Source organism: Oncorhynchus kisutch, linkage group LG5 (genome assembly GCF_002021735.2).
Source record: "Oncorhynchus kisutch isolate 150728-3 linkage group LG5, Okis_V2, whole genome shotgun sequence".
Classification (NCBI taxonomy): Eukaryota; Metazoa; Chordata; class Actinopteri; order Salmoniformes; family Salmonidae; genus Oncorhynchus; species Oncorhynchus kisutch.
The window spans coordinates 32,069,922-32,087,945 of record NC_034178.2 but is presented as its reverse complement, the minus strand read 5'-3'; the positions used below and the strand labels follow the sequence as shown (position 1 = coordinate 32,087,945).

The 18,024-nt window shown below is 40.1% G+C and overlaps 1 protein-coding gene across 3 annotated transcripts in view; it reads left to right on the top strand.

The window, feature by feature from the left end:
* cntn4 (contactin 4) overlaps nucleotides 1-18,024 on the top strand; it is a 175,784-nt gene that overhangs the window by 145,510 nt on the left and 12,250 nt on the right. The window lies entirely within an intron of this gene.

Here is an 18,024-nt window from a genome sequence, read left to right as displayed (position 1 = left end):
ATATGGCTATGTACAGTTAATTGCTGTTAAATGTACAGCATTACACTCTATTTGACATAATGAATTGAATGTTATTTTTTACACAAAATATAGCCATTTTAATCCCCCCCCCAACAGCTCACTGTTCTGAAAGCTTGTAAACGTCACTCTGGGTTCAGGTTGATGGCCCATCTATGATTTCCCAATCTGGCTCTAAAGAAATATGATTGTGTGTCTATATACTGTGTAAATATGCCCGGCTGTTATTCTCTCATTATTCACGTGAAAGGCAATATATGAGCTTTATTTGACATTCTCCCTTAACGGTTTACTTTCCATCATTATGTGATGGCTGCATTCTTGGGCTGATGTACAAATATGTTCTCATATATGATCTTGTGCCTCTCTGTCACAATCAATACTGTAGGGAAAATGGGACAGGGAAATTTACATGCACTATTTCTTTGAGAATTGGAAACCTGTTTAGTTGGAGGATATTTCCGCAATGAGAGCAGCCCTTATGGGAGATGACAGCAGTTTATTCAAATTGACTGTGGCTGTATGAATACTGAAAAATACCTGTCACAATGCATTTATTTACTGTGGATGTGAATAAACCACCTAGACAACAGCAGAGGAGCAGTCACAACAGATGAACCCTGTTAATGTCCCCATTAGTTCAACACTGAGGGGATATTAACCAGTGTAATCAGTCTTGATTAGGAAATGGACTCTCGGAATGTTGATTGCGGTGGAAACTGAATATTGCAATTAGTAATTACAGCTGGTCAATGGCCTCAAAACTCTTTAACTCAATGTTGAGTTCACTCCTTTGTTGATGTCTGAGATGGCAATTCATTTTCTTTTTCAATAATGTGATTTTCTATTGCGAGTTGTCATCGTGTCACCTTTCCAATTACATTTGAGGGTCCTTGGTTGTGACATACATGCTTTAAAAAGGATTCCTTGGATCAGCAGGTTATCACAAAAGTATCAAACTAAATTCAGAGCGGTGGCAGTGGTCATTGCCTTTGTCACTTCCAGTGGTGTGATTTTTCATAGGTGCAGGACGAAAGATACATTGTCTGAACAATTTATTCTATGCTCTTTCAGGCAGATGCGAATTACAGGGCGGCCAGCGGGGGGCTACACCCCCCTGAATGAAAGATGAGCCCCACTAAACGCAACAAAAGTCAATCTTTGGGGGGTTTCTAAATAATGCTAATTTAACCATTCTCCTATTAGTTTAAAATGCAATTGTGTACTGCTACTATACAGTTGTAAATATGAAAAGAAAAGCTTATTCCAAATGAAACGAACACCACTTCTAACATGTTTTTTTGTTTGTTTATGTTATCCCATGTCATTAGTTACCATAGCCACAAAGACAAAGTCATTGGCTATATCATAAAAATGTATGAAAACAAAAATGTGCTTTTCTATTCTTAATTTAATGTTAGGGTTAGGCATAAGGTTAGCAGTGTGGTTAATGTTAGGGTTAAGGTGTAGGTATAAAATCAGATTTTAAGAAGATACATTGTAGATACAGCCTGGTTTTAGCCTGCCGAGGCGGCAGGGTAGCCTAGTGGCTGGAGTGTTGGACTAGTAACCGAAAGGTTGCAAGTTCAAATCCCCGAGCTGTAGTTCTGCCCCTGAACAGGCAGTTAACCCACTGTTCCTAGGCTGTCATTGAAAATAAGAATTTGTTCTTAACTGAAAAAATAAAATAATTATGATAACTGTGTGCACAGTTCATTGTTTGGATGCTGGAATTATTTTGCAGTGGACAAATATACACAGCCTTTTTTTAAGTGATTTGTTTGACAATCAGATGAAAACATCATGACTGGTTTTGTTCACGCCACATTAAAAGTGTACACATTTTTACCGTTAAATCACACTGTTACACATAAACAAAATATAGAACCCCCACGTATGTCACGGTATGTCACGGTATAATTCACACTCTGCTTTCAGAAGTTGTGAGCAGAGTTGTTTCTAATGCACAATCTGCAATGAGTCAGTAGACTCATACAGAGATGATTGCTGATTTATTGAAGCCAAAGGAAAATGAATGGCAAATGTTACAAAAAGCTTACAGTGCCTTCAGAAAGTATTCCTGGACTTATTCCACATTTTGTTGCAGCCTGAATTCATCCAGAATTCAGCCTGAATTCAAAGCGGATGAAATATAATTTTTTTCTCACCCATCGACACACAATATCCAATAATGACAAAGTGAAAAAATGTTTTTAGAAATGTTTGCTAATTTATTGAAAAGGAAATACAGAAATATCTCATTTATATAAGTATTCACACCCCTGAGTCAATACTTTGTAGAAGTACCTTTGGCAGCGATTACAGCTGTGAGTCTTTCTGGGTAAGTCTCTAAGAGCTTTGCACACCTGGATTGCACAACATTTCCCCGTTATTCTTTTCAAAATTCTTCAAGCTCTGTCAAATTGGTTATTGATCATTGCTAGACAACCATTTTCAAGTCTTGCCATAGATGTTCTAATAGATTTACGTCAAAATTGTAACTCGGCCACTCAGGAATATTCACTGTCCTCTTGGTAAACAACTCCAGTGCATATTTGGCCTTGTGTTTTATATTATTGTTGTTTTATTGTTGTTTTTTTTAATCCTGAAATACTCCCCAGTTCTTAACGATTAAAAGCATACCCATAAAATGATGCAGCCACCACTATGCTTGAAAATATGGAGAGTGGTACTCAGTAATGTGTTTAAATTGGATTTTCGCTTTGTATTCAGGACAAAAACTTTTTGCAGTATTACTATAGTGCCTTGTTGCAAACAGGATGCATGTTTTGGAATATTTTTGTTCTGTACTGTCAATTGGGTTGTTTTTGTTTCATCCTCAGTTTCTCCTTTCACAGTCATTATCTAACTGTTTTGAAGTCACCATTGGCCTCACGGTGAAATCCCTGAGCGGTTTCCTTTCTCTCCGGCAACTGAGTTAGGAAGGACGCCTGTATCTTTGTAGTGACTGGGTGTATTGATACATCATCCAAAGTGTAATTAATAACTTCACCATGCTCAAAGGGATATTCTATATATTTGTTTTGCCATCTACCAACAGGTGCCCTTCTTTACGAGGCATTGGAAAACCTCCCTGGTCTTTGTGGTTGAATCTGTGTTTGAAATGCACTGCCCAACTGAGGGACCTTATAGATAATTTTATGTGTGGGCTACAGAGATGAGGTAGTCATTCAAAAATCATGTTAAACACTATTATTGCACATTATTCACCTATTATGTGACTTCTTAAGCACATTTTTACTCCTGAACAGGTTGAATCATAGCCATGGGAATTAGGGGTGCTGAGGGTGCTACAGAATATCCCTTCCGCCAAAAAATGTACATAATTTTTTCACAGAAATAGTGCACTGGGCTTTTCTAGTCCTGTATTAGCAGAATGATATAGCCGTCTGTGGCGGGGCCAGCTACCTGTATGTTAAATTATCGCCCAGTTTAGCCAAAAAGAAAGCACTGAGCCATTATAGGTAGAAGACTGGGTCCATCCTAGTTAGTCATGACTGGCAGAGATAATAGAGTAGTTGGACATGTCAAATGATGAGTCCTGATTGGTCTGTCATGTCACAGGCTTCTGTCTATAGAGAGAATCTTTGCTACTGCCAATTTCTGGAAAGATACAGTGCCTTCGGAAAGTATTCAGACCCTTGGCTTTTTCCACATTTTGTTTGGTTTCAGCCTTATTCTAAAAATTATTTATTTTTTAAATCTACACATCAATCTACACAATGACAAAGCAAAAACAGGTTTTAATAAATTGTGCACCTTTTTTAAACCCTGAAATATTACATTTACATAAGTATTTAGACCCTTTACTCAATACTTTGTTTAAGCACCTTTGGCAGCGATTACAGCCTCGAGTCGTCTTGGGTATGACGCTACAAGCCTGGCATACCTGTATTTGGGGAGTTTCTCCCATTCTTCTCTGCAGATCCTCTCAAGCCATGTCAGGTTGGATGGGGAGAGCTATTTTCAGGTCTGATGTTCGATCAGGTTAAATTCTGGGCTCTGGCTGGGCAACTCAAGGACATTCAAAGACTTGTCAAAGCCACTCCTGCTTTGTCTTGGCTGTGTGCTTAGGGTTGTTGCCCTGTTGGAAGGTGAACTTTTGCCCCAGTCGGAGTGCTCTGGAGCAGGTTTTCATCAAGTATCTCTCCATTCATCTTTGCCTCAATCCTGACTAGTCTCCCTGTCCCTGCCTCTAAAAAACATCCCCACAGCATGATGCTGCTTCCACCATGCATCACCGTAGGAATGGTGTCAGGTTTCCTCCAGATGTGACGCTTGGCATTCAGGCCAAAGAGTTCAATCTTGTTTTTTTCAGACCAGAGAATCTTGTTTCTCATGATCTGAGAGTCTTTTGGTGTCTTTTGGCAAACACCAAGCGGGCTGTCATGTACCTTTTACTGAGAAGTTGCTTCCGTCTGCCACCCTACCGTAAAGGCCTGATTGGTGGAGTGCTGCAGAGATGGTTGTCCTTCTGGAAGGTTCTCCCATCTCAAATCAAATCAAATCAAATCAAATGTATTTATATAGCCCTTCGTACATCAGCTGATATCTCAAAGTGCTGTACAGAAACCCAGCCTAAAACCCCAAACAGCAAGCAATGCAGGTGTAGAAGCACGGTGGCTAGGAAAAACTCCCTAGAAAGGCCAATACCTAGGAAGAAACCTAGAGAGGAACCAGGCTATGTGGGGTGGCCAGTCCTCTTCTGGCTGTGCCGGGTGGAGATTATAACATAACATGGCCAAGATGTTCAAATGTTCATAAATGACCAGCATGGTCGAATAATAATAAGGCAGAACAGTTGAAACTGGAGCAGCAGCACAGTCAGGTGGAAGTTGAAACTGGAGCAGCAGCATGGCCAGGTGGACTGGGGACAGCAAGGAGTCATCATGTCAGGTAGTCCTGGGGCATGGTCCTAGGGCTCAGGTCAGTTGAAACTGGAACAGCAGCATGGCCAGGTGGACTGGGGACAGCAAGGAGTCATCATGTCAGGTAGTCCTGGGGCATGGTCCTAGGGCTCAGGTCCTCCGAGAGAGAGAAAGAAAGAGAGAAGGAGAGAATTAGAGAACGCACACTTAGATTCACACAGGACACCGAATAGGACAGGAGAAGTACTCCAGATATAACAAACTGACCCCAGCCCCCCGACACATAAACTACTGCAGCATAAATACTGGAGGCTGAGACAGGAGGGGTCAGGAGACACTGTGGCCCCATCCGAGGACACCCCCGGACAGGGCCAAACAGAGGAAATCTGGAGCTCTGTCAGAGTGACCATCGAGTTCTTGGTCAAGGCTGACCAAGGCCTTTCTACCACGATTGCTCCTTTTAAGAATGATGGAGGCCACTGTGTTCTTGGGGACCTTCAATGCTGCAGACATTTTTTGGTACCCTTCCCCAGATCTGTGCCTCGACACAAGCCTGTCTCGGAGCTCTACGGACAATTCCTTCGACCTCATGGCTTGGTTTGTGCTATGACATGCACTGTCAACTGTGGGACCTAATATAGACAGGTGTGTGCCTCTCCAAATCATGTCCAATCAATTGAATTTACCACAGGTGGGCTCTGCAAAAGCATTGCTAGACCTCTCAGAAACATTGCTGCCCTGAATTTAGCTGGCGCTACTGACAAAGCTCGCTCGGGAAAAGTTTAAGTAGACAGACTACTTTCTGGAGTACAATGCCATGTCGACTCACATGCATTTATGTGTTTGGGTGGGGTGGGGATAAGGCTTAAGAGGGTGTGAACAATGTTGAATAGGCGTAAAGAAAGAATAGTTCTCAATATTCCACTTTATTTGGAACGGCAGCCAGACAAAATTAAACGGGCCTATTTATATAATGAATATGAATTCTCGGGCAGAAATGATAAAATATTAAAGCATTGGACCTCTCACTAAAGGATTCAGTTAAATACAAACTGGTTCTCTAGCAGATTAGTAAGAATGGCTCACCCCGTGTTCAAGAATGGCCTTTTTCCCTTCATTCAGAATACAACCTCTCATTTTCGGGTTATTTGAAAAGGAAATAATTTCCAAAATATCACAATTTTTAAAACAAGCAATAGAAAGCTGATTGCAATTATAGTTTAATCCAACAGAAAATACTGAACAAGTATTAGAAAATAATAATGTTTAAACTCAAATATACTAATTGATAAAATACCAACATTTTAATTTTTTTATAAAACAGTATAATCTTTGTAAATGATATAATAAATAGCACTAGTGGAGTTGTCACACATCCAGTTAACAAAAATATATTGAAATGTCTGCTCTATGCAAAATTACAACCAACTGATTGCAGCATTAATGCAAAAATGGAGGAGGCAAAAGTGGAAAGGGGAGAATGTAAGGAACTTGTCTGTCGGTCCTGAATTAAAGATCAAAATTGTCTGAAGATAATTGTGATAAATAAAAAAGTATACCAGTTTAATTTAAGGATAAAAAAATTGACAGCTGCACCATACAGGTTGCAAAATAGTTGGGAGATTTTCAACGGCACATGGTTTATGAACTGATACACAAACCGTTGTTTTTCAATTTAAATTATATACAAAATTCTTGCAATAAATAGAATGTTATATGTATGGGGGATACAACCATCCCAGCTCTGCAGATTTAGCTACAAATTTACAGAATCATTAGATCACTTGCTTCGGTACTGCCCATATGCAGGGTTGGGTAGGTTACTTTATAAATGTAATCTGTTACAGTTACTTTGTAACCAAAATTGTAATCAGTAATGTAACTTTTGGATTATCCAAACTCAGTAATGTAATCTGATTAGATTTTGTTACTTTTAAATTACTTTCCCCTTAAGGCATTAGAAGAAGACAAAAATATATGTTACCAATTGAATGACATCTATTGCAGGATAAATCAATGTTAAAGGTTACATAGCTGGCCATGTATGGATGGTCAATTTTACTTTATGGGCTGGTTATGTAGGCTTCTTCTAACCCATCGCGTTCTACTACATATAATAATATGATTTAATTATATCTTTACATTAAAAACCAAAGTCTATCAGAATTCCAGTTATTGCAATAAATGTTATACCTCTTGATCTTTAAGAATAAGACTTGGAAATATGGAAGTATAGATTAGCCAAATTGTTTTACCTGAGCATAACCCCAAAACTAAGGAGTTTTTAGCTGTTGTTTAGGATTTTGTATTTTGGAGGACTGATTGGGCTCATTGATTTGAAAAATAAATGCTGGTTCATGGAATGGCATGTTTTGAGCACTTTTGAAAAGTACTATTTACACGTGGAAAATGAATGCCATGTGCTGCATTATAATGTCCATTGCTTGTGTTTCTTGGCCTAAGCAAGTCTCTTCTTATTATTGGTGTCCTTTAGTAGAGGTTTCTTTGCAGAAATTTCACCATGAAGGCCTGATTCACGCAGTCGCCTCTGAACAGTTGATGTTGAGATGTGTCTGTTATTTGAATTCTGTGAAGCATTTATTTGGTTGGAGGCTGGTAACTCTACTGAACTTATCTTCTGCAGCAGAAGTAACTCTGGGTCTTCCTTTCCTGTGGCGGTCCTCATGAGAGCCTGTTTCATTATAGCGCTTGATGGTTTTTGCAACTGCCCTTGAAGAAACTTTAAAAGTTCTTGACATTTTCTGTATTGACTGACCTTCATGTAAGTAATAATGGACTGCCGTTTCTCTTTGCTAATTTGAGCTGTTCCTGCCATAATATGGGCGGTCTTTTACCAAATAGGGCTATCTTCTGTATTCCACCCCTACTGTACCTTGTCACAACACAACTGATTAGCTCAAACACATTAAGAAGGAAATAAATTCCACAAATGTGACCCACCACCTGGATCGATCTTATGCCGCAAAAATGTTAATGGTGTTTTTTACATTGGATAAACGTAGAGGCTCAGAGCTACAAAATGGTATATCAAACACTTAATTTTTGAGGAACAATGGGAAAGTAATTCTGCTTTGAAAGTTGACACATTTGTAAACTCACTTTTGAGAAAATGTCCTTTCAATGTTTTGGTATCTAGTGAAGAGCTCTTCTTTGTCTACACCCATTCAGCATTCAGAGTTCACAGCGCACACCTGATGCTCTGGCCAATGATTTGTTTACCTCTGAATAACAGGAAAACAGCCTAACCACCTCTGCTGGCCTCCATTTCATTACGCTTTTTTTCTCCGATGTTTACTGACACTGACCATATTCAACGGGTGTTGCACACTTTTGCTAAGACATGTAACTAGCTAGGTGAACAAGGAACCTAGCTAGATAAACAACGTGTAAGATCACACACATCACATAACGTTAGCAAGCGAGCCAGCCAGCTAACGTTAGCTAGTTAAACAACAATGAACGTAGTGCCAAATCATGTTGTTACTGCCCTGCATGAATCTGCTGGGAGCTAACCAACCATATACAATGTTAGCTAGCTAACATTAGGCTCTAACTAGCAAAGCAAATTGCTCTGGGATACGAATAATAACGTAACCTAGGGAGCCAACCAGCTAACTTTAGCCAGCTAACAGTACACTTTAGCTTAAGACATGTAGCTAGCTAGGTAAACAATGAACCTAGCTTGGTAAACGTGTAAGATCACACACATCACGTAACATTAGCTAACGAGTCCGCCAGCTAATGTTAGCTAGTTGAACATCAATGAACATAGTGCCAAATCATGTCATTACTACCCTGCATGAATCTTCTGGGAGCTAACCAACCAGGTTCAATGTTAGCTAGCTAACATTAGGCTCCAAATAGTAAGGTAAACGGTTCTGGGATATGAATAATAAGGTCATACATGTAACAACATTTTTTATATATGGTGGATTGGAAATGATGCAGACAATTACGTTGATAGAAGTCACAATCTATCTGCAGTATTGAAGCTGATCTACCCCCTAAAAAGCGAGTGTGAATCTCAGCAAAATCATTCAAGAGCATTTTTCTCATACAGTACTGGTCTCCAAGCCGTCTACATGCTTCACATGCGTAGATCTACTCACACACACACGTGCACTTGGGTGGAGTTGGATTTTTGGAGCAAAGCACACCTTTTGGCTGATCCAGACTCCCAAATAACATTCCCAAGGGGGCGACAGAAGTTCTTGTTGTCTTCTAATTTGTGTTGAAAGCAAAAGAAGAGTAAAGTTCTCTTGTTGTCTTCAAGAGTCTTCCCCTTGCTAGCTATAGTAAACTCACATAAACTCGTACATCGCCTTGGTCCGTACAATTGCCCGTATTTTAGCGCCCCAAAAACGTAATACTTCCAGATCAACTGTAATGTCAATACCATTGTAAAGCACAATTTCTCCCCTTTCCAACCAAATGACCTAAACTCTGCCCGTTTCAGCATGATTCAAGCAGGCAATGAGCCCCGTCGGATGTTTTAAAAAATGGCGGGTGGGGAAGCGAAACTAATGCGTGATAGTGAGAAGGAGAGATGTCGTGTGGGAAAATTGCTTTTTTTCACACGATCTGTCCAACTTATCACCTTATCGCCTCTAAAATGTAAATAAAACACTATAAAGAGTTTATATAATGTGTCATTACATCCCAATTTAAAGGTTTGTGTCGAACTTGAATTGGGTTTACATGGCCCCACACGTACCTCTAGGGGTACCCTCCCCCACTGCTCAACTGACACAGTGGCGCACAGAACGCAAAAATATTCTTAGAAATATTTAACCTCCACACATTAACATGTCCAATAGCTCAAATGAAAGATAAACACCTTGTTCATCTAGCCACCAAGTCAGATTTCTAAAATGTTTTACGGCGAAAACATAGCACATATTTATGTCAAACCACCACCAAAGATAGGCTAATTTACATAGCCATTTTGTAGAACAATAGATGCAATCACAAAAGCAGGATTAAAAGAAAAATAATTCACTAACCTTTTGAAAATCTTCATCAGATGACAGGAATAGGACATGTTATACAGTACATTTATGTATTTTTCAATAATATGCTAATTATATCCATAAATCACGGTTTACATAGAAGGTCATGGTCAAAAAATGCTACAACAATGCCCGGAGAAATTATGATAACTCTGCCAGATAACAGAAATACACATCATAAACGTTGACTAAATATACATGTTCTACATATAGTTAGAAAGATACACTTCTTCTTAATAAAACAGCTGTGTTACATTTATTTTTAACGTTACAGAATTCGTTCACTTGTCAATAATATGAGACGGCGCTCATAGATTAGCAATATGGCTTCGCTATTTCGGAGTCCACAGAAACACATAATAACCACATAAATATTCCCTTACCTTAGCCGTTGTTCGATCAGAAGTCGTGGAAGAAGTCATACTTACCAAAACCAGCGTTTGCCTTTCAAATGTGTGTCTTTGGGTTATCAAACGAGACTAATTTCGGCTGAAAAGCACTCAAAAATCTATGGGTTGCGCATCGAAACTTCAAAATTACATATTATATGTCGACTAAACTGGTCAAACTAAGTTCAGATTCGAGCTAAAACATGTTTTAATCACATATAAAAGATATAAGCTCGAAAGGAGAAGCCTACGTCGTTTGGTGGATCTTGGAACAAAGAGAGAGAAATTGCAGACGCGCGTACGTATTATTGCGTGACCGGAGGGTTTCGCCCGCCAAAGGGTGAGGGAGCGCGCTGAAGAGATAGAAATTGTTTCCAGATCTGTAGCTGGGTGGGAAGGGTGGGGGCGATGACGTCAAAGTTGGGCCAACTTTTCTGATGACAGAAAGAGTTTGGAAGAATGGATGCCCTGTGAGTTCTGCTTTACATAGAGACATAATTTGAACGGTTTTAGAAGCTTTAGAGTGTTTTCTATTCAATAATATTTATTATATGCATATATTAGCAATTTTTTACAGATTCTTTGTCAGTTTACTATGGGCACGCATTTCTCCAACGGGGGCAGTATTCTGCCATAGCCTTAACAGGTTTTAAGGGCGGTGAATGATGATCGCATGCAATGATGACGCAGAAAATGAATAGGTATCCCCCCTTACCCCGTCACTGTCCATTTCTTGTTTCTAAAGGATGAAATAAGTGCTACACCTGGTGGAGAGAGACTGTAAGACAGAAATAGTTGCTTTATGCGTGCTGTACGTTACGACATGACACGTCTAGATGTAACGGAGGGTCCGTTTTTTCAACTTTTCTCCAATACTATAGAGCTATTACCATGTCGATCAACGCTTGAATAGAAACCTAGTTCACACCCCCGATTTTGAAGTCAACACAGTCGCTACAGTCCCATTAGTTTTCTTCGTATCCTCGTTTGAATGTTGCGGTTGAGCACATTTGTACAGAATGGGGTGAGTTTACGTTAGTTGGCTAAGCATAGCCTGCAAGCTAGCTATCCTTTTAGCTTTGCACATTTCATTGTGAAATAATCATTGTGAAATAATCGATAAAATATGCCCTGGCAAATATTCTTATACTTGCCATTTTAACCTACAATATTATCCCAGTTTGATATGCTGCTTGAATGTATTCACTCCCAGCTAGCAGCTGTTTTTACAATTTCAAAATAGCCTCGAATCACGTTATTATCACTACTTTATTTTGGGGGGATTCTAATAAGGATACAATGTTGTTTGGTTTACTGTGTGAACAGTTACTGACATTACATTTGGTTATCAATGCAAAATAGGCTACCTGATTCATGGCCTATACAGTATATATAGATCAGAACAAAGAACCGAGCGAGTTGGTGGTAAAATACAGCTTCATAGCCTACACAACACTGCCCCATGGCTACGCAATGAATTATATTTTGCGTTCCAAATGTCATGGGGTGCAGGAATGGGGCGCCAGGCTGCCAATCAATATGCACACCTGTCACCATGGTTACACGCACCAGCGCTTCTTTGGACTCACCTGGACTCCATTACTTTGTTGATTGCCTGTCCTATATCTGTCTGTTCCTCGGTTTGATCCCTGTGTCAGCATTATTGTCGTTATGTTTCCCCTGTTCAGACGCTGTTCTTGTTTGTTTCATGCCGGTTATTTATTAAATGTTCACTCCCTGTACTTGCTTCTCGTCTTCCGGCGTCTGTCCTCACACGTTGCTATACTGCGGTACGCTCCGCATTTTCCATCTCCGTAGGGTGTAAATTGGCCTTTAGTGGCATAACATGTTTATTAACTTTCAAAGCAGCATAACTTTCCTGTGTTTCTTCCGGCTACAGTGTATGATATACCATTTTGATGCTCTGAGACTACTTTTTAAAAGTGTGAAAAAAGAGAGGAGAGAAATACAGCCGCATAACTTATCCGCAGATACAGTAGCTACAGATGTACTGTTATAGACAGGATGAATAGAGTGTTGAGAGCAGCTCACTAGAATATGTCTCTTTATTTGCACAACGTTTGCTCACCAACCACCAATGCTCCATTGAGGTTTGTCCTTGAGAGAATCCTTTTTGTCTCTTGAGGAAAATGTTAAGTATCCATGTTGAATGGCTTTAGAATCATTTGTTTGCTCCGCATTGGTAAAGGGCTTTCTTTGTGTTTCCTTGATCTAAAAGGCTGGGAAATGAAGATTGGGTTTGAACTATTTATTTCTCGCAGATACCCTATAAGAAGTTAGTTGCAGGGTGCATTGCTATTAGCGTTAGCGCAATGAAAGGCTAGCTGTTCCCATAGACTTCCAGTCATTGAGTCAAAGGTTATTAATTTAAAAACGCATCTGGGCAAAAATATATATATTTTAAAAAGAGCAGCTTTTTTTTGCAGCAGTGGCAACAATCTGTGAAAACTCTGTCAAAACCATGTGACTCTGGAATACACCGAATACATTAGTCAACTGCACATAGCCACCCTTGAGTAGAGGGCCTTAAGAAAATGTACACCAGAGAGGAGTACACATTTACACCCCCACCTTCCCCCTCCCAAGGCCATTAAACTTGGAGGGAAGTCTCCCTAGTGGTCGATGGGGCATCTCTGCCTCAGTAGCACTAGCTACATAGCCTGTGAGAGCATTATTCACGTATGACCGGCTGTTTGTGGGATGAGCAGAGGCTGAGCAGAGGCTGTGGCCGAGTGAGGAGTGTCAGCCGTGAGATACAGGGACGGGAGAGGATGGAGCTCACATTAATTCACACCTTAAACAGTCAGCCCAGCCCAGCTCCTTCTATCTCTCTCTCTTTCCCGTCGTTGACTTCCCACTTTAATGATATTACTATGCAATTTCATGTCTCTCCAGTTTTTCTGCTGTTCACCCTCCCAGCAGTCCCTGGAGTGTAGTTGAATCTACCTGTCGGGGTGGTTGCAAGCTTTACCATCTTGTCTCTGATTGACTTTGCTTAGTGAGAGGGGTGCGCTCCTCGCTCTTATAGCCACAGTAGGTAACAAGGCATTATACAAGATAGATATCAATCAAATGACGCTGGAGAGCTCTGCTGAGGTTGTGTAACCAAGCAGGGTTATCCATACAATCTGTCACAAATGATGATGGAGTGGAGTAATAAGAGACATTTTCCCAGTATCGTCTTTACAGTGAATGATTGGCTCTGGTCAGCCTCAGAGCTTAGAGCTGACTATGCATGGCCATATATCTGGCCAGCAGGTTTTTTAAATGACTGTCACATTAGCATTTAGGTTGCCATGTCAGTTAGCATTGGATATTTCACCTGAATTTTGTCAGCACTCTGTCTTGACATTCACATGTCATTAGGTGTGTAAATGTGTGACAATTATGTTATAAAAAGATACCACACAAAAATCTGATCAGCAAACTGTTACAATTGGCATTTTGTCAAGAATTAGACAGTCAAACCCAAAGCTCCTATGGCCATGTTCTCACAAGCGACCTGTCAGGAGAAAGAGGAGGTGTAGCTTTTTCTCCCTTTCAAACCTATTGGCATTGATGGACATTTAATAAACGTGTTCTCTCTGCAAATAGAAACCCAGACCCAGACCCAGACACTTGAATAGTTGCGCTCATGTGTCCCATTGTGTCTGACTGTGTCACTATATAGCTCCCCATTTTATCTTCCCTGGAATAGGGCTGAGCCTATATGACACCCTCTCATTGTATGTTTATTTTTTTATTTTTTTATTTCACCTTTATTTAACCAGGTAGGCTAGTTGAGAACAAGTTCTCATTTGCAACTGCGACCTGGCCAAGATAAAGCATAGCAGTGTGAACAGACAACACAGAGTTACACATGGAGTAAACAATTAACAAGTCAATAATACAGTAGAAAAAAGGAGAGTCTATATACATTGTGTGCAAAAGGCATGAGGAGGTAGGCGAATAATTACAATTTTGCAGATTAACACTGGAGTGATAAATGATCAGATGGTCATGTACAGGTAGAGATATTGGTGTGCAAAAGAGCAGAAAAGTAAATAAATAAAAACAGTATGGGGATGAGATAGGTAAAAATGGGTGGGCTATTTACCGATAGACTATGTACAGCGGCAGCGATCGGTTAGCTGCTCAGATAGCAGATGTTTGAAGTTGGTGAGGGAGATAAAAGTCTCCAACTTCAGCCATTTTTGCAATTCGTTCCAGTCACAGGCAGCAGAGAACTGGAACGAAAGGCGGCCAAATGAGGTGTTGGCTTTAGGGATGATCAGTGAGATACACCTGCTGGAGCGCGTGTTACGGGTGGGTGTTGCCATCGTGACCAGTGAACTGAGATAAGGCGGAGCTTTACCTAGCATGGACTTGTAGATGACCTGGAACCAGTGGGTCTGGCGACGAATATGTAGCGAGGGCCAGCCGACTAGAGCATACAGGTCGCAGTGGTGGGTGGTATAAGGTGCTTTAGTGACAAAACGGATGGCACTGTGATAAACTGCATCCAGTTTGCTGAGTAGAGTGTTGGAAGCAATTTTGTAGATGACATCGCCGAAGTCGAGGATCGGTAGGATAGTCAGTTTTACTAGGGTAAGTTTGGCGGCGTGAGTGAAGGAGGCTTTGTTGCGGAATAGAAAGCCGTCTCTTGATTTGATTTTCGATTGGAGATGTTTGATATGAGTCTGGAAGGAGAGTTTACAGTCTAGCCAGACACCTAGGTACTTATAGATGTCCACATATTCAAGGTCGGAACCATCCAGGGTGGTGATGCTGGTCAGGCGTGCGAGTTTAACAAAATCAGTGTCGTGTTTTCATGGATGCCAAGGGAAGCCAGGCTTCCCCCCAAAACATTGACCAAGCAAATAACATAAAATAATGTATCTTTCGTCTATCTGTTTCATAATTTCCATTCCATTTGCAAGAGGCTGACTGTATCTCACTGGTGAAAGCGTCCGAGCGAGTGAAACATTGCCCCTCTGTCTCTGTATGTGTTGCCCATCTATCTGACGCTGTCTGGTCGAAAAGAGTATGACATTGTTGCCGCACATATCATTGAATACAAGGGAAGCCAGTGAGCATTCTCCCTTGATACAAATATCATAGAACAATAAGCAATGAGTTTGGATTTGGCTTCACACCAATAATATCAAAAGCCAAACTTCATTGACAGAAAAAAACTTGAATTGTTGCATCTCAATGTGTTGTCTTTCCTAAATTAGCCATGGATGGAGATAGAGATTTGGAATTGTGGTTTTACTTAATTCTCCGTACTGGCCAATGATTATAATGGCGATCTGATCCAACCCTAAGTTCATACATTGTGCCTCTGGCCTGAGAGGATGGAAGTTCAAGATGTAGCTAGATGTTGTAGGCTAATGTTAGCTGGCTAATAGTTGCCATGAAAATAAGTTAGGCTTGCGAGCATGCATTTTAGCCAGGTAGCTAGCCTAGGACAACAAAAACTAAAAGTGTGTATAGTATGACAGAGTCATAGGTTATTTCGGCAACATGAAAGAGAGGAGGATGGCATTGGCATTTCTCTACAAGCATTTCTCTACTTTTTCTACTTACGCACACACACACGTTTGTTTTACTATCCTTGTGGGGACCAAACAATTGATTCCCATTCAAAATCCTATTTTCCCAAACCCCAAACCGTTAACCTAACCCTAACCCTAACCCTAACCTTAACCCCAAACCCTAACTCCTAACCCTAACCCTAACCCTAATCCTAATCCTAATCCTAATCCTAACCCCTAAGATTAAAATAGTTGTTTTCCTTGTGGGGACCGGCAAAAATGTCTGCTCTTCTCTTAATTTTCCTCATTTTACTATCCTTGTGAGGACATCTGGCCCCCACAAGGATAGTAAAACCAAAACACACACAGACATCAGTATCATGGACAGCCACATGATATTTATCTTACCTTGATTGGACTAAATCGTTTTTAGAATCTTGGAGTTGTCACTTTATTAGACTAAGCAGAGGTGATTAGATAATGTTGAAATGTTGAAGCTGAAACGTTTCTGGAATAGTGGAGGCAGCTCCTGTTTTCTTTGTGACTTGCGGTAACTCTTTGGTGTTGTTTAGTAGTCCAAAAATGTCAGAAACCTTAACTTGATTGACCATGCTGTAGGTCATGTAACTGATTGTTACATGCAATATGCTTTGTGGACTCCACCGGACAGATGTTGCTCTCCGGTTTTGTGATGAAACACAAAGGTGTGGATGGATTTATTCGGCCACTGTGTCTTCTTATTGTCTCAGTCATAGACCTATATATAACGGTGGCAAGGCATATGAACCAAAGGGTTATAAAGCAAACAATGCAATTATCACAACGCAATTATCACAACGTAATATGGCTTTTTTTTCCTGGCTTGGCTTCCCTAGTGATTTTATCGCTACTGAACAAAGCCCATCAGCTGATTGCGGTCTACTCTAAAATCAAAAAGAGACAAGATGAATTACATTCTGAGTAGGGGGCATAACATGCAGTAAGGTTGGGGTAAATTCGGAATTCCTGAATTTAATTCAACTCAAACTATTAATTGAAATGGTCATTTCATTTGGCCTCAAGAACAGAATGCAGAAATTGAATTGAATTTGAATTAAAGGAAGTAGAATTCAATTCAAACCAATTTAAATAAATTCCACTGAGACATGAAAGATACAGTATGTATCACATTCCTGTGAAAATTATTATCCAAAAGCATATACCACCTCTTACTGAATACAGATTCCATTTTAAATATCAGTTTGATTATAACTCGAAGATGTCAAACAGTATTTTGTTTGTATTTTTGTCATGAGATGTTAGATTTTTCCATTCTGCTTCATCCTTCCATTCTGGAGTGTTTGCTCTAATGCATTCTGGGAAATGTATTTTTTATATTTAATAACATATGTGAATTATGTGTTATTAACATACAAAATAATCTTAGAATGTTTCCCGACAACTGTAATTATTTAAAACTATTTTGAATAAACATTCATAGTGATGTGCAGTACCAGTCAAAAGTTTGGATTTTTCTTTATTTTTAATATTTTCTCCATTGTAGAATAATAGTGAAGACATCAACACATATGGAATCATTTAGTAACCAAAAAAGAGTTAAACAAATCTAAATGTATTTTATATTTGACGTTCTTCAAGTAGCCACCCTTTGCATTGATGACAGCTTTGGAATGAATTGGAATTAATTAATTGGAATTAAAGACCAAGTCGCAACTCAATTCAGAATTGACCCCAACACTGCAATGCAGGTATCGAATTCGCTCTGGATGAAGACTGCACTGCCGGCACTTTTTACAGGAATCTATGGCTGCCTGTCCAGGGATCATTTGCCATGGTTAATTTAGTTGGCGCTCAGAGTGGATATTTCAACCGAGTACTCACAGCACCCCCAAGAGGGAGACAAGCACCGTACAGCATCAGGACAAAGGGGCTACTTATTCCTCTCATCATTCCGCTCTCGTGCTCCTGTAGCTATCTTTCTTGTCTCTGCTAACACTCACACTGGAGACGAGGAACACTGTCTGTCTAATTCCTCAGTGAAACAACAGCAACACACCACATACATGCAGAGACTTGAATAGCGAATGTGTAGTGAGGGGAGCCCTGCACGTGTTTATTTTCTTTGAGTGGCTGTAGAAGTCAGGGGGTCTGCAGACTGCAG